Source organism: Mugil cephalus, chromosome 5 (genome assembly GCF_022458985.1).
Source record: "Mugil cephalus isolate CIBA_MC_2020 chromosome 5, CIBA_Mcephalus_1.1, whole genome shotgun sequence".
In the NCBI taxonomy this organism is placed as follows: domain Eukaryota; kingdom Metazoa; phylum Chordata; class Actinopteri; order Mugiliformes; family Mugilidae; genus Mugil; species Mugil cephalus.
The window spans coordinates 125,615-143,724 of record NC_061774.1 but is presented as its reverse complement, the minus strand read 5'-3'; the positions used below and the strand labels follow the sequence as shown (position 1 = coordinate 143,724).

General features: G+C 40.7%; 1 long non-coding RNA gene and 1 pseudogene across 1 annotated transcript; one reads left to right on the top strand and one right to left on the bottom strand.

The window, feature by feature from the left end:
- Positions 1 to 965: 965 nt before the first annotated feature.
- On the bottom strand, positions 966 to 2,203 carry LOC125008431. Its single transcript, XR_007112892.1, has 7 exons — positions 2,126 to 2,203; positions 1,984 to 2,043; positions 1,858 to 1,905; positions 1,685 to 1,732; positions 1,278 to 1,596; positions 1,105 to 1,185; positions 966 to 1,014 (listed from the first exon to the last, which is right to left on the bottom strand). It is a non-coding gene; the product is annotated as an uncharacterized LOC125008431 (long non-coding RNA).
- Positions 2,204 to 5,590: 3,387 nt separating this feature from the next.
- Positions 5,591 to 18,110, top strand: part of LOC125008508 — a 48,091-nt pseudogene continuing 35,571 nt past the window's right edge.

Below are 18,110 nucleotides of genomic sequence, written 5' to 3'. Positions count from 1 at the left end.
GACTATGACAGAGGCGCTGTTTGATCTTTCCCCCCTTAATTCTAGTTGCAGCACATCCCCCTGTCTGGCATAGGATACAGCCCGTTCAACCGCTGCTTGGAGAATCTCCATCACATTAAGATAAAACTCTGCGTAATTACTCACAGGATTGGGAAAGTTGAAATTTAGCATCTGTCTTATTTCAATGTTATTAAACCTGTCTCTGGAGACCCTCCCGGGGGATTCAGAATTTTGACCCGCACCCCTCTGAGCGGCTGGTGTTGCAGGTGGGAAGTACGAGGACGGACCGGGTAACGGATCGTTTATGGGTAAAAGGTTAGACGGGCCAGGCACGGAATCTTCGGTTGAACGAACAGAGGGAACCTGTGTCAGCCGAGTTAATGGTACATTGGACGGACAAACAACGCGGGGTTGGGAGGGAGGAGGTAAGAGCTCCGGGAGTGGAGGACTGGACAAAGCTTCTCTTAAAGGTTGAAGGGCTACATCGATACTTTCCAAATTTTGAAAATCAGAAGGTTCGTGGCGAGCCTGAGGCTCGTTTGAAATCTCTAAAGGCTGTAATTCAAGCGGCGGAGGTAAAAGCTCGGGGGATGGAGGACTGGACGGAGCTTCTCTTAAACGCTGAAGGGCTACATCGATACTTTCCAAATTCTGTAAATCCGAAGGTTCGTGGCGAGCCTGAGGCTCGTTTGAAATCTCTAATTGTTGTTGTATTTCAACCAGTGGAGGTAAAGTTTGCGGGTGAGGGATATCGCTTAACACTTCAACCATAGACTGTAAAGATAACAGAGCTGACTGCGAGACCGAATTTTTCCCTTGATCATTCATCATTACAACACACACGACTCTACCTAGTTAACGCTGAGGTCAATTCACAAACAGAAGTCAGTATTTTCCAAAAAGTTTTCACAACCTTCCCTCTCGATAGACCCCGACGTCCTGAAGCTGATCTCCTCGTATTCCTCCTGCCGCTTCTTCTAGTGGAATGCTTCAGTCTGGGGTATGGCCTGGAGTCTACAGAATAGATAAAGAAGTATTTATTTTATTTAGCTGATTAGCTATTATTTATTTTAAGTTTGTATAAAATTTGTATTTTATTCTTACCGTCAGTCACTGCTTTCTCTGGTGCTTCTGGTATGCTAATTTTGGATCCAGATGGTCCTCCGTCAGTGTCAGCTTCTTTAGCTATCAGAATCATGTTAAAATATCACAATGATTGACATGGCTTACTTATAATCATTTAGTTTCTTAAAAAAAATAATAATAATAATTCTTACTGTTAGCCGGTTGTCTGCCTTGCTTTTCTGGCGAGTCGGGTATGACGAGTAGCGGGTAGACACCGTCTTCGCTGGTACAAGTAGCCTTGTCCACCTTGTGAGCAGGTTCTGGTCTGCACTCTACAAAATGGAGAGAGACGGGTTTAGATTTATTTTACTTATTTATTTAAAATTTATACTTTTTTTTTTCTTTTCTTCTTCTTCTTACCGTTAGTTGGAGGTGTCTCGGGCCTGTCTGTTGTATTAATTTCAGATAGAGATAGAAGTCCACTCTCGTTCTCGTAATCCAAAACGCTGTCTAGTATTGCTTCGTCACCTGCTAAAGTATAATACAAGTCAATAGAATCTATCACATACATTCTGGGATACACAGTCAAAGGAAAGCGGAAGAGTGTTAGTGCTTCTACCTTCAAACAGTCCGCTCCCTGGCCAGATTACGGTCTGAGAAGGATATACTATAACCAGAAAACAATTTATTATTATAATACTTTAGTGAAACACACACACACACATACAAATATATTCACACATGCAGTTTTTTTTTTTTGTTTGTTTTGTTTTTTAAAGGAAAGTAACCAACCATTCTGAACTGATACAGATGCGGTGGATGGGACTACTTCAGGGGTGCCTACAAAAAAATACAAGAGTAATTCTTGTAAATTTCTGTAAAATTTATAGCTTCATTTGAATCAAATAACTGCCTTACATAAGATGCCCTGGCTGTCCTCATCATATGCACGGCAAAAGAAGGCCGCTTTCTCAGTGTCTGGAAGAAAGGCCCTATGTTATCCTTATACCGTAACAATGAAACATGTATAAAATCATGTAAGTCTTAAAATGTTACATACAAGAATCCATTTTTGATGCTTTCACGAAAAGATATCTTTATTCTGAAAAACAGGTTCGGAAAAACTATGTTAGGTGTAGTATAAGGAATCACCCCCTGATAAAGGTACAGAGATTACTTACCCTCCCCAGAAAAAAAAAAATTTGCTTCTTTGGAGACTCTCAGGCAGGACTGATGTGATGTCTTCAGCGGCAGGCCGTGATGAAATGCGCGCATGACATTGACTGACCAGCGGTATTATACGCGACACCGCTGTTTCACCTAATAAAAATACTTTCACATACCCCCCGACTTCCTACCTCGGAGGTCGTGACACCGCTGTTTTTACCTGATCAAAATACTTGCACATAATCCCCGACTTCCTACCTCGGGGGTCGTGACACCGCTTTTTCACCTAACAAAAAGATTCTCACATAATCCCCGACTTCCTACCTCGGGGGTCGTGACACCGCTGTTTCAGGTAATAAAAATACTTTCACATACCCCCCGACTTCCTACCTCGGGGGTCGTGACCCCGCTGACTCATCTTAAAAAGATTCTCACACAGACCCCGACTTCCTACCCCCAAGGAAAGTGAAATGCCACAACATCCAATCAACGTTGGTTACGCCCACCTTGAAATTTGCTGACACACACTTCCTCAGTCACGCCCACTTCCTCAGTCACGCCCACCTTGAAAGTTGGTGACGCACACTTCCTCAGTCACGCCCACTTCCTCAGTCACGCCCACTTTGATCCATCAAATTCATTCGATTAAAAAGTGACAGATGGTGTTGTTTTATGTTTTTTAATTGATTTTTGAATATTGCTGTAATAATGGTTACCTGTTACAGTTGAATAAATATACGGAGAATGGGAAATTGTAAATTGTCACGCAGTAAATATTAAATGTTGTTGTCTTCTTAAGCTGCTCATCTCAGGCCAGCATGGTGTAATTTTGTTGTATCGTATATCAAGTTAAAGGTCATGATCTTAGCTTCACAAAAACCCCAAAGATGTTCACAAAACCATTCTGGGGTGTCGCCGCACCCCGGAATGTATGATGTGTTGATGTATGATGTGTTTATGTATGATTTAACAAATTATAATCTGGGTATATTGACTAGAGGAGAAAAGAGGACTGACATGGGTGCATGGTCAGATATGATAACAATATTAATCTTGGAATCCTAACACATTCTCCATTAAGGCTTTTGATACAAGTAAGTAACATATTCGAGAGTATGAATTATAAGCCATGAAGTAAAAAGCTATTAAGATTCGGTAGGCGCCAAATATCAGTCAATGCCAATGAGTTTTTTAATTCAGTAAAAGTTGTAGAGAGGGCTCCATCTGATGGAAGGGAGTGACTTGAGCGGCATATGGGGTCACTGACCGTATTAAAGTCTCCTCCCAACAGAATGGGATCTCCAGCAAACTTTGATAGAAATACACGCAGCGATGATTAAAAACAAAATGCAGCTTGATAAGAGTTGGGTGCGTAAATGTTAACAAATGTATATTCATGAGCATTTGCTCTTTTCATTTAAAAGAGATTCTTTTTGACATCAAGATGCTGACAGCTCTAGCTCCTCCACTTCCCGGTGCAGAAAACACTTGTCCTACCCATCAAATTCAATCTATCAAACTTCTATACAACTTTTTCTCACATCCAAAATATGCCATGATATTTTCGCACATAAATTACTGCTTTACAACCTGGACACACGCAAATGAAAGAGAAAAAACATTAAATGAGAAGAATGAGAGAATGAGAAGCTCCATCTCCATCCATCTAGAATGAGAGCTCCATCTATGATGCGAATCTCCCATTCCACTACATCCCAAAGGTGCTCTATTGGATTGAGATATGGTGACTGTGGAGGCCACTGGAGAACAGTGAACACACTGTCATGTGCAAGAAACCAGTTTGAGATTATATGGGTTATCTTTTTGACATGGTGCATTATCTTTTCTATCATCTCGAACCAGTCTGCCCATTCCCCTCTGACCTCTCACATCAACAAGGCATTTTACACAACTGCCGTTCACCAGATATTTTATATTTTCTCGGTTGACCTTATAGCTCCTATAGCTCCAGGTGGTTCTGACTACACCTGTGCACCAGAGGACCAGCTGATCCACTTTCCCTCTGTATGCAGACTTATCACCATCTTGGATGAGTCCAATGCCAGTGGTGACCTCTGCAAACTTAAGGGGTTTCACAGGGTCGCCAGAGGTGCAGTCATTGGTGTAAAGGGAGAAGATCAGTGGGGAGAGAACACACCCCTGGGGGGTGTCAGTGCTAAGAGTCCGGGTGCTGGATGTAAACTTACCAGTCTACCTGCTGCCACCTGTCAGTCAGAAAACTGGTGATCCACTGACAGGTGGAGGGGGGGACAGTGAGCTGGGACAGTTTGTGGTGGAAAAGCTCCTGGATGATGGTGCTGAACACAGACCCATGCATAGGTCCCTACAGAGTCATGCAGAGTCATTGCTGTGTCATCCATGGATCTGTTTGCCCTATAATAGGGCAAACAGATTCTATATAATAGAATTGTACATCTCAGCATACAATGTAATTGGAGAGACCGTCTTCCCCAGTGCAAGAACAAGAACACAAACGAGAATACCTCTAGTATGTATAAATAGAGTAAGAAAAAAGGCAGGTAAATGAAATTCCTTTATTTCTGACAACTATATTTAAAGCCATGTGACTACCCAAAAATTCACAGGAGGAATTGATAAGGGGATCTGTAACAACATTGAAATAAATAAAATCCTATTGATGCCCATCTCTAATTATGACAGCAGAGAATGAAAAGTACCTTACACACACAGCCCATTCATAGTTGCTAAATTAGGATAAAATAGAAGGCTCTGAGTGAGTCTACATGAAAAGCCATTTGGGAGTTATAAGAGACGGCTCTTCTAAGGGAGTTGAGTGAAAAGAGCTGGATCTTTGAAACACGTCAGACTTCCCATGACTGAAAAGAGGGAGGGAGAGAGAATGCATTCATGGCATACAATGTATTCTTCATTTGCATCATTGTGCTTAAAGTACTAAGAAGGATAATATCTAATACAGACATGGTGAGTATGTTTTCCTGTTTTCAACGATTGAAGAACAGTTAGAAACTGTGTGTTCAGTCATTACATCAGTAAACCTTACCTCTAGTTATATGCTGGAAATTTATGGAAAAGCAGATACTGTACTATAGAAGATGCTGAAGCCTTCTAGATGAAGTCAAGCAGAAAAGTAACACTGATAGTTAGTCAACATGCAATATGCACAGCAAAACACGCACACACACACACACAAAAAAAAACAAAAACAAAAAAAAACGGTCAACTGTCATACAAAGAAGTAGAAGTAAAAGCAAATTTGGATGTGCAATTCCAGTTTTGATGCCATCATAAAAAACAAACTTTACTTTCACAAATTCTCAAGCTCTGGTTGGCAAAGTATCTTAAATTATAATTGGGGATGACATTAGGGGTTAGTGTTATCACCATTTGAGTGTTTTAAGGGAGATTAAGTGACAACAACAAGTGACTATTTTTGGTAATGTTTAAAAGTAATGTTTAAAATACCTCTAATAATTTGCTTCTTTTTTTAACTTGAGCTCTATCAAATTGTATATGTTCCATAGTTGTGCAGGGAGAAGTTGACTTTATGAAATTATAAATATGATGTAAAGCATGAAATTCATCAGTGTTCACCTGATTTGTGTTCTTTACAGTACGGGTTCATCAATATTTGCCTCCATCCACTTGTGGTGGAGTGATTTGGTCAAAAGACTTGGGACAAACTGAGGTCTGGCCATCAGTACACATCTATATTTGCAGTAGTGACAATTTCTATTGAGTTCAAGATGATGCTTGTATTCAAGTTGACAACTTTCTGTTTCATAAAAAAAAAATTGTCATTATTTTTGCAAAGATCTGTACCAGGCATCCAGGATATCTTCATGACATATACGATTTACCAGGATATCCTTACCATAAGTCTTGTGCAGGAGGCCTGTTCCCTGCTGGGTAAGAGATCAATCACTGTTGCTGCCTATTTTACATATTGTATAGATCACATTTTCTCAGTCATGCTTGTTTGTTGATATGACATTGTCATTTAATTCAGGTTTATTAAAGATAGTTTACTTTTTGCTTATTTGTGCATTGTTGTTTTCACCAAATCCTAGTCATATTTAGTATGTCCTACAGTTGTGTAGGCAAAATTTGACAATATGAAATTATATATAAAAAAAATAGAAAATGTAAAGCAATGAATTCATATTAGTCTGACGTGTCATATATTAGAGATGTGATGTTTGTGGATGAACCGAATCTATTGACCAGACCTTTAAAACAGACAATGGGAACTGAGTATCTGGATACACTTTCATGATGACAAAAAGCAGTGTAATATTAGCCAGGATCAGTATTTCAGAATAATTGAAACTCAGACAGATATCCCTGCAATATAATATATATTGTTGAATATTGATTATTTAGAGTGATTAATTCACAGATAAAATAAGTTAGCCCCAGTCTGGAATCTTAAAAATAAATATACTTAAGAATGAACTCTGGAAAGAACAGATACACAAGATGGATCCATAAATCCGTAACATATATAGTACTCTATTTTGGGTATAATTGATTTGGGTCATAATATGTGCATGGGTTATAATACAGTACACTCCTGGGAATGCAAGAGTTACTCAGGCAATGTCAGCAGGGTACTCAACTCTTCCCAAGAGGGTGATTATTTTGACTATAAATACTTAAGGGAATGTGCTGTAATTGAATGTTTGCTTAGGATCAGTGCTGTAATCACACAACAGGTCTTGACTGCTATAGCCTGACCTCATTATGAGACATCTTGTACAATTTGAAATGGGCTGTGATAAACACAATATTTAGTCAAACAATTGTTTGTTCAGTGAATTTCAGCTCTTCTCAAGGGTCTGATTATATTGCTATCATAAACCTTTGGGAAAAGGCTGTAATTAATGATCTGTTTGTTTGCTAGTATTGTCTGACAGGTGTGGACTGCAATGCCTGGCTTCAAAATAAGAAGTATTTGATGGATATGCTGCAATTATGTGTGTGTGTGTTTTTTTTTTTTTTTATCTTTCAGATATACCTGCTGATGTATTCCTTAAGCTTTTCAGAGAACATTTCTTCAAATTCTGTAAAAAAGCGGCCTATGACACAATGCTGAGGACACTGGGAGGAAATCTCGTTGAATTCATTGGAAATCTGGATGCTCTTCATAGTTACCTGGCACTGTCCTATCAGGTATGCTCATTGCTCATGTAAGTTGTTACTTGGGAAGACAGAGTTGAAGAGGCGAATGAGCGCAAGAGAGATAGATATGCGGAGTTGGCATCGGAAGCGGAGCAGCGAGGCTGGAGTGCTCGTATGCGCCCAGTGCAGGTCGGCTGCTGTGGATTTGTGGTGAAATCCGCCATTGCTCTCCTGTGTGAGTTGGGCATTCGCGGAAAAGAACAGTAGTGGCAGTAGTGTTGTTTTTGGCAGCCTGTTTTAATTTTAGTTTTAGTGTAGTCTTTCTGTCAAACTGTCATTTTAGTTTTTTTTAGTCTTAGTCATGTTCAAACTTTTTGTTTAGTCAAGTTTTAGTCCACCAAAACTCTGAGCATTTTAGTCGTATTTTAGTCAGAATAACCCACGACTATTTTAGTTTAGTTTAAGTCGACAAAAACTGATGACATTTTTGTCTAGTTTTAGTCAATGATTTTAATCTCTTTTTGGTAATGTCATTTTGTTTAACCCAGTTAATATAGTATAATTACCTAGTATAGTATAGACAAAACCATTTTTTTCTTTTAGTCAAACCCATTTCACAAAACCAACATGGTTATCTTATTATTATGTTATTGTTACCTTATAGGTAACAATAACACACACACACATACACACACACATACACACACACGCACACTAGGCTAGACACATGTTACATTTTAACTTACCTCGATTTCATGATCATGGAAGATCTTGAGATGTCTTTTTAGATTCGTGGTGTTTTTCCCGGCTATTTTATGGCCGCATTTCTCCCCATCTTTTTCCACGACGCATTCCGTTTGGTTTTCCACCTGTTTGTAATTAAAGTGTGTCCAGACATCATGTCTCTCATTTCATTTTCTTCCCGACAACCCGGCCATGACTCCAACTCACCCACCTGCTGCATCTAGTTGTATTTGCCGCGAGTGTGGAGAGGAGATTGAGGAAATGACGTCGCCTGCACCTGGTCTGAGCACTGCAGTGCGACTGCGACACAGAAAACAATAATAACACGACTAACTTTATTTCGTCTCGTCTCGTTTTAGTCAACGAAAATGAGGAGACATTTTAGCAAGTTTTTCTTTTGTAAACCACATTTAGTCTCGTTTTTATTCGTCAACAATATTGCATTATATATTTAATTACAGTTATCGTCACAAGACCACCATTTACGTTTCGTCTCATCTCGTTTTTGGCAAGTGATAAAGGTTTCGTTGACGACGATATTTCGCCATAATTTTCGTTGACGACAGCAACACTACCTGGCAGTGGAGCGAGCAAGCCAGTGGTTGTGGCTACGGAGGAAGCACGCTAACTGGGGAGCATGCTAAAGGTAAGGCTAGCTATGTGCTAACATTAGGTAGCTGTTGTAGTTAGATTAATCTTATCTGTTGGTTGAAAGGCACATGGTGGCACGGTGGCTGCATTGAGCGGGGTGACTCCGGGACGCTGGAGCTCACTGTTAAGCCTTCTTGAGGTGTCGTGGGCCTAACTTAACGAAACATCAGTGAAAGGAGGTGCCTACTTGAAAACCCCGGTGATGTGCAGCACACTGCACACTTCCGACTGTTGCTAGTTAGGCTCGTTTGCTGGTGTTTTCTTGTATGTAACTTCTGATCTTGGCAAAGGGGAGGAATGTTGTTTGAAGCATAGTTGAATGTCCCATCATTTTTACTTACTATTGGCAGTTAGGCTAATTAGTTGGTGCTTTCCAGTGTTTTGTTTCCGTGGCTAGGCTAATTGTATCTCGTTTCTGACATAGGCAGAAGGATGAGATGTCCTGGTCTGAGTGTAGTTGCATTTCCCATCATCTCTATTACCAACTGCTGGTGTCTAGGCTAATTAGCTGGTGTTTTTATTTCTGTGGTTAGGTTAATTGTATCTCGTTTCTGACATGGGGAGAAGGATGAGATGTCCTGGTCTGATTGTAGTTGCATTCCCATCATCTCTATTACCAACTGCTGGTGTCTATGCTAATTAGCTGGTGTTTTTATTTCTGTGGTTAGGTTAATTGTATCTCGTTTCTGACATGGGCAGAAGGATGAGATGTCCTGGTCTGATTGTAGTTGCATTCCCATCATCTCTATTTCCTACTGCTGGTGTCTAGGCTAATTAGCTGGTGTTTTTTATTTCCGTGGCTAGGCTAATTGTATCTCGTTTCTGGCATAGTTAGTAGCTGACCACTGGTCTGCTGGTTGGTTGTCCAGTTGGACCTGGCTTCTAAGGGAGTTTTGCCTTAGATCATGGCACAAGGGATTGTAAAATCTTGTCCTGTGTATTAATGAATATGGAAAGTGTCTCAGTCCAGAAGTGTGGATCCAAAGTGTTTCAGTGTGAGGTTATATAAAGTGACTTGTGTGCCGATGTGCAACCGACAGTGCAATCAGTCAAGTCATTAACCATTAGACTGCTAACAGTTAAAGTTGTGTATTCTGATAGCTGTGGGGATAATTGACCTCCTGTCACAGTCCAAGATGCACTGTACCTTCCTCATGTAGCACCTTTCAGTGACAGTCCCCACAGAGTCCAGACTCCTCCCCAGAACTGAGTCTGTTAAAAATGGCTGTTAGTAAAATGGTGTGATTGTCATGTCAGCCTTTTTAGTAATGCTTGAAGAAGTGACGAACTAGAACAACACTTAATAGAACATGAGTGGCTCCTCTTTTAAACTACTTCTCAGTTGTTTTTTGGTGTTTGTGCATGAAAGCTCTGTTGAGTCTGTTAAAAAAGGCTGAAGCTAAAAGGGGATGGATGGATGAATGGATGGATGGATGGATGGATGGATGGATGGATGGATGGATGGATGGATGGCTTTATTCATCCCAAACTGGGCAATTTAACAGTTGCAGCAGCAGTGTACAGGCACTCACATCATACATCCTATATAACAGGGAAAAAAAAACAATTTCAAAGATTTCCTGTAGCGCTCTTTGAGACAACAGAGTTTCTTGGAGAACGATCTCCGTTGTCTGTCTATCGTCTGGTGGAGAGGGTGGTCAGGATTATCCATGATTGATAACAGCTTGTGAAGTGTTTTCCTCTCCACCACCACCTCAAAAGTTTCCTGTGTGTAGCCAATGACAGAGCCAGCCTTTCTGATCAGTTTATTCAGTCTGTTGGCATCACTGGCTGCAATGCTGTTCCCCCAGCAGACCACAGCAGAGAAAAGGGTGCGGGCCACGACAGACTGGTAGAACATCTCCAGCATCTTACTACATACATTGAAGGACCTCAGCTTCCTCAGGAAGTAGAGTCTGCTGCAGGCCTTCTTGTACACAGATGTACTGTTGGTGTCCAGTTCAGTCTGTTATTGATGATCACGGCCAGGTGTCTGTACTCCTCCACCACATCCACATCCCTGCCAGGGATGCTGAGGGACTGAGGATCTGTTCCCTTCCTCCTGATGTCAGTCACCATCTCTTTGGTCTTGTCCACGTTAAGCAGCAGGTGATTACTTCCAGCCCACCCCACAAATCTGTCCACCAGTCCTTTGTACTCCTCCTCATCCCGTCCACCTCACACCTCCACAGTGGATTCAGTGGAGGTGTTCTCTCTGTGTGTTGCTTAGCGCCGCTAGCTCGTCCATCTTGTTTGCAAGAGAGTGAACATTCCCCATGACGAACGCAGGAACAGCAGCCTTGAATCTCCTCTTCTTAGCTCTCGCCTTCTTTCCAGCCCTGCAACCACGGCACTCTCAAACTCCTCCAGGATTGCAGGCCTGGCTCTGGGCAGCAGTACAGGTTTACACAGCAAATCGATAGGTCCCTATCTAGCATTGGCACTTTCTGGTCGTTTTATTTTATTTTTTATTTATTTTATTTGTGTGTGCGTGTGTGTGTATGTGTGTGTGTGTGTGTGTGTGTGTGTGTATTCTATTATCTCACGTTCAAACTGCACAATCTTTTCATTCAATAAATTTTCTTTAATTTGGGTCATGGCTTATCATTAAGGGTTGATTAAGGGGTCCTGAAGCCAGACCAGTTGAGAGCTGCTGATGTAGAACACTAAAAGAGTATAGTGTACCCACTGCTGGGGGTAACAAAGTAACTTAAAGATTACTGTAGCGATATTACTTTTTGTGTAACGCTCAGCATGGCAGTATAAAACTTGTGGCAAAGATCCTGCTCGTCGGTCATTTGAAGGAGTCTATGAGCATCTGACCCCGCCTAAGCAGGCAAAGCTTTTTTCAACTCAACACTCACCACATTTTCTTGTATAAGACCTAAAAAATGTAAATAAAAATGAAGTAATAAAATTAAAATATTTCGAAATATATGTATATATATATTTAGATGTACAAGATAAATATTTTATAGTTAATGATGAGTAAAGTTGTTTCGTTCATCGATGTTGTCTGATTGGAGACGTATTTCCACCCTGGGGCACAATAATCTTTGCCCATAGACTCTCGTTAAAAGTGGGGTCAGCAAGATGGTGCACTGAGCGGTCGCATGCTACGAGCTCTCACACAAAACTCCTCCAAACTCGTCCTTTTGACGTTATATCCTCTCTGAATGGATACCTCAAAGTTTGTAAGTTGTTCTTTCAGTAAAAATAACCATAAAATGCCTCAGCAAGAGCCCAAAAGAACTTTTTGCCACGCTCCCAATTGAGGGACCACGAATATGCTGCACAGGTTTAATGGACACCGACAGCAGCGGGGACAAACGGCTGTTAGAGGAAGACGGTGAGTCCTGTCCTCCTACCCCGTCCAAAGGAGCTCATACTCGAAAAAAATATCAAAACCAAATACAGACGAAGTTCCAAACTCCACAATCAATATACTGGTGGAAAGATTTGACACACAAGAACAGAGGTTTGAAGAATTCAACATGCAGTTAAAACAGAATTGTGAGATGATAGCCAGCTTGACCAGAGCATCTGACTTTAATGCCGCAGAGGTCAAAGATTGCATGACAAGAATCTCAGTCCAGGAAAAAGAAATGGAGCACCTGAAAGCAGTCAATACTGAAATTAAGGAAAATGCATGCGAGCAAGACAGACACAAATGGATCCAAATGGAACTTGAGAATCAGAGGAATGAGAGAAAAGATGAACGAAGACACCAGGAAAGACCTGATTCAACTACTGTGTAAGACAGCCCCTCAATGGGAGAGAAATATGGAGGACATTGTAGACACAGTTCATGGGATCGGCAGGACGACGGAAAACACACGACAAATCATCATCCAGTTTACAAGACGTCAACACAGAGACGCGTTTTGGAAACTGACGAAGGAATGCAGGGTCTGCACTGAAGCAGGAATCAGGTTCATGGAGGGCCTCACGAAGGAGGACAGAATAGCGAGAGAAGCTCTCTGGCCCCACATCGACCAGGTGAGGGAGAAAGGAGAAAAAGTCTATTTCCGCAGCCCTTTTGGATTCATAGACGATTGCCGCATTGAAAGCTGAAGATAAACACTAAACTTCTGACACACCTGCAATGAACAGTTATATGGAGGAATTTATCTGAGGAGGAGACAATCTAACTAGTTTACAACACCAAAGTAGCCTTTTGTTAAATCGTTAATTGATGTTTACACTGCTGTGATGTTTTCCAGCAGATGGTCTGTTTAAACGCTAATTTATCTTTTGTTTCATTGAACACAAGGGGACTCCAAGACAATGTGAAGCGAAAAGCAATTTTTCGGTTTTGGAAAGGGCAAACAGCACATTGCACTTTTCTTCAAGAAACTGTTGTATATTGATGTGCTGAAGTGTGCTGAAGAAAGAAGTGATCACCGCTGACAAGTCTTATCTTGCATTTAAAAAGGTTTGTTACAAGAAAGATCAGTGTCATACTCTTGCCCAATCTGAGAGAGCTTCTGGTCAATCGTTGAATCCTCTCTCTCATTCAGCTCCCACAGTCACCTTATATAGGATGGTCATCCCCAAGAATCCCCATACACAAACAAAACTTATGCCCTTACATCTGGTTAGTTTTACGAGCTGGCATCTGGTAAATGACCTTTTGACCTTTAAACTTTATACACATTTCACAAACCCCAAACACAGGAAAGAGACAGAAGAGAAAAACAAGAATATAACATACTACATTCCCCCCTTCGAGGCTCCTAGAGCCTCGACCATCAACAAACTCAAAAAATTTTCACTGTTATAGCATAAAGACATGTTCTTCTTACAGTGCCACTTACAGCACAACCCTTGACAATACAACAAATTCATGGAGTGTGAGAGCGAAAACAGGCAGTCATCTTTCTTGAAATGTCCATCTTTCAATCTGGACAGGAAATTCTCTCATGGCCCCTCTGCCTAAGGTGACCACACAGTAGTACTCCAAGCCTACTAAGAAAGAAGGATTTCTACAAAATATATAGAGGAATATCTTAAGCAATATATATATATATGGATACCTCAGAAAATAAATCAAAACCATATCCAATCTCAGGCTGGTCGACCCATCAGACCCTCCATTGGATCTCTCCCTACCTAACATCACTTTCCTTAAACACCCCGAAAAAGAAAACAACTGAGGTCCCAATACATCCACCTTCTTAACAAACCCATATCAATGATATACACTGCAACAAACTCTCAATATTGACAAGACTAAAATATGTTGCACTGTGATTCCTTCACCACTTTGAGTCCCACTGGCACTACAAGGCTTCATCACAGTGTCCTTGTTCAGGGTCCTTCAGTCCCCTCTTGTCATCCATAGTCAGGTGTCTGATTCTCTCCAGAACCTTCAGATCCCCGAACTTCCAGCTTCTCGCAGTGATCTTCCTTCAATATCCTACTAGGAGGAGGAAAGACAGCACAGCAGTATCTTTGCAAACATTGAAAGCACATCATAACCTACTATCCAATTTAGACCCAATTTATACCCCAATTTTGGACCAATCAATTTCACAATTTTATTCACACACTCCTTCCTGTTATCCAAAGATATTCTATCAGGAAGTCCCCATGTGCTTATGACCTCTCAGCACTGAAACTTACAAAAACCTACAGAAACCTTCAGAAACTTGACAACTGACTGAGCATCCTTCCTGCCAAGTTGACAAACAATTCGCTCAAGCAAATATGGTGCCCCAATTTCAAGACCACATCTTTCAATGTAATCTCATCCTCCAAATCTACTCCATGTGTGACCAAGAAAACTTTACCCAACTTCTCAGCTCCTGTCACTGCTTTTGCAGCTTCATCCACCGCTTATTACCTCGAGTGACTCTTGACACATCCTGCTTTAGATTTCATAATAGCATAGAGAAGTTTCATTATCTGAGTGTGATGCTGTATTGGAGAACCATCTGTTTTCTTAAACCCTCAATTTTCCCCCACTGATCCAAACAAATGACACACATTATGAGCCTATGCAGAATCTGTATAGAAGACAAGCTTCAGTCAACCCCACCAATTCAGCAAGCTGCGCTGATGCAGGCTGCGGTACCACTTACGCTTTCTCAACAAAAAATCCTGTTCCCTGGGCTTTTACCACTGTATAACTAGCACTCAGCTTATCCCCCACACACCACACTGGACTGATGAGTTCCCAGTCTGCCTCACACTGACCTTAGCCTTGAGCATTTCTCTGCTTCATGAACGCCATCATGTAGTTCACCCTCTTCTGAAGTTGGTAAATTCTCAGCTGGATTTACCTCAACACACCTCATTAATGTGACATGTTCCTGTTCTAAAAACCTATAAATCTATAAGTCTAGGCATAGTCAACAACTCGCCATAGTTCGAAAGATTTCTGAGACTATGATGAGTAGGAATTGTCACTAAATATCCCCTCCTTTTATTGTAGTGCATTTTTCCAAACATCTACGGCATTGATGATCTTCAGCTTCTCTTAAAACATGTCGTCTTCTTCTCTATAAGCAGGATTTTCTCTTGGCAGGCTTCATCACTGTACTCATTTTCACCTTCCTTTTCACTTCCACTTTCACCTTCAATTTCACTTCCACTTCACCTTCAATTTCACTTACAGTCCCTTTCTTCTTCCTGTTTACTTTCTCTTCTTTCCACTCTGGCCAGTAAACTGACTGCTGGATCATATCCTTCCACGGCTTCTTCTTGATCACTCTGATCATCCTCTTCTCCATAATCCCTCCTTTTAATTCTCAGTTTCCCTCTGGTCTCCAAACGTCTCTAAACATCTCTAAACATCTCTAAACATCTCTAAACATGCAGTGTTCTCTCTTTTTATACTTGGAAACATCCTTTTAGTCGTCTCTGCTTTCCCCCTTCTATAACCTGCTCAGCCTCATTCTCAATGTGATAATTACCCCCCTGACTGAATACTGGGAGCTGAGGATAAACTTCCCTGAGCACCATCTCCTTCTTATACGGTGGAGGTCTCTGTACTGGAACTACACATGAGAAGCTTGCATCATTCTCCGCCATTAACTTCTCTGTTTTCTTCACATTCTTTTTCATTTCGTCTACAGTCTTCTCTTCACAGTCTTTCTTCATCTCCATCCATTACTGTCCCCCTCTTCTCAAACAACTGGAGAATGCCAAGCTCCCTTCTGTTTACGTCTTTCACCTTTTCTTCATCTCTTTTCGTCTGCCTTTATATGTGGATACAAGCACCTGTATTGTTTTTATCACTTCTGGATTAAATGTTCCTATCACTGGCCATAGTTCCTCGATTTCAGGCCAACGCTTACACCCCTCTTCTGTGACATCTTTGCAATACCTTTAATTAAAGGATTATTCTCCTGAACTACCTCAACAGGAGTAGTTTCTTTTGACTCATCCATCTTTGACATAGTAGGGACCCCCCTTTTTTCCTGTAATCAAATTCAACCTAATTAAAACTTCTCTTAACTCTATTCTATTATTATTATGTTTATTTTAATTGATACACTATTATTATTACTACCTATATTCCCCCTTTTTATCACAATCAACACACAGATGAATAAATTTGCCAGTTTCAGAGGATGCAAAAACAACCCCACAGATGTAAGAGCAAACAACGCCAGGTCCACACACAATATCAACCGCAAACAATTTAACATTTTAGAAAACCACTCCATACAATAAACTCTTCAATATGTCTAACCCATTCCTGCCAATACTTTCCTCTGTTATTTCTCTGAATATAACGTCCTCTTGCCAGGGCTCATATGTTTTCACAGTTTCCCAAAGTCCTCCAAATGTCCTCATAATATTTTCACCCCCAAAAAGTTCCCACAAAAGGCTTATCCTATTTTATCAAGCGTCCTTTGAAGGCTCATCAAGCCTCCTTCTCAGGCTCATAATATTCATCAAATGTCCTTAAAAAGGCTCATAATATTTTAGCACATACTAAATATTTAAGTGTATTATTATTCTTATCAACTAAATCTCTTATTTTACGATGTTAGTAACAACCGTTTTATTCACATATAAACCTATAACTTCATAAGACCAGTTGACACCCACACAACAAGGATCCACAGACAACAAATACAAAACATACAAATTTAATGTGATCACACATTTCTCCTCCAAATAACTAGGCCTCTAACTTCTCTCTAACTTCCAACTTACTTCTTTTCACTAACTACTATTTTCCCTTTCTCTGTTAACCTTTATTCCCATTTTCTTCTCTTTTCTTCTTAGGCGATTCTCTCTAGCGGTCCTAGACCTGCCCTAGTAGCCTCAAGCTATAGAACCCCTCTACTCTATTCCTCTTTTTCTCTTATATTCTCTATTCCCATTTTCCTCTAAATTTACCTCTTTCTTTAAACAAAATCGAAATGTTCCAAATTCCCCCTGCGCCCAGCGTTCCCCCTGCGTTCTCTTTCTTTCTCTTTTTTTTCATCCTATTTTTACTTTAAGCCAATTCCTTTAAAGCCAATAAAGCCAATTTTCACACAGCAGCTGAAATACATATGTCTTACCAGTTACAGCGCAAAAGGGCCCCTCCACTTAACTTTGCACAATGTGAGTTCAGCGCCACATGTTACTAATTAGGCTTTTCTACTCTTATTTCTTCTATTCCTTTTCTGTTCTCTTCTTCACTTTTTCTCTATTCGTAGGCATTCTCTTATTTCCTTTTATTCCTTAATCCTAACTTCTCTTTTTCTTATCTTCTTATTTCCTTTAAATCTATATTGTCCTTTCCCTCTTTTGTGTTGCCGGCAATAAACCCCCCAAATTTAGAAATTTAGAACGATGAACAACTTCTAACAGCATACAACAACCACCCCCACAAAGAGTCTTTATGGTGTGTCCCCACAGCAATACAGCACAGTCCCCACAAGCAAACCAGCGCATAATAACGTGAAAAACTCACCCTGTGTAGAAGGGAAGGGAGACAGGCACCGATTATCTTCTCAGCTGCTCTCACTATGTACCGGAGGGTCTTACGGCAGGATGCGGTGCAGGCCTCGTACCACACAGTGATGCAGCTGATCAGGATGTTACCGATGGTGTCTCTGTCTCTGCTGGGGGCTGGTGCTCTGGCTTTCCTCAGTTTGTGGAGGAAGTAGAGATGTTATTGAGTCTTTTATGCCAGTGATGCAGTGTTGGTAGCCCAGGAGAGGTCCTCTGTGGGGAAACTAGGAAACTAGCATTACCATGGTATTTTTATATTTAGACATAGCCCGATGCATAGTAAGCTGTATTTTTCCATTTTTCTTTATAAATAAGACAAAATGACTGAGGACATTATAACATGTTTACATGACACTATACACTCAGTGCGTTTGCAGGGTACATGCAGGGTACGAAATAACTGT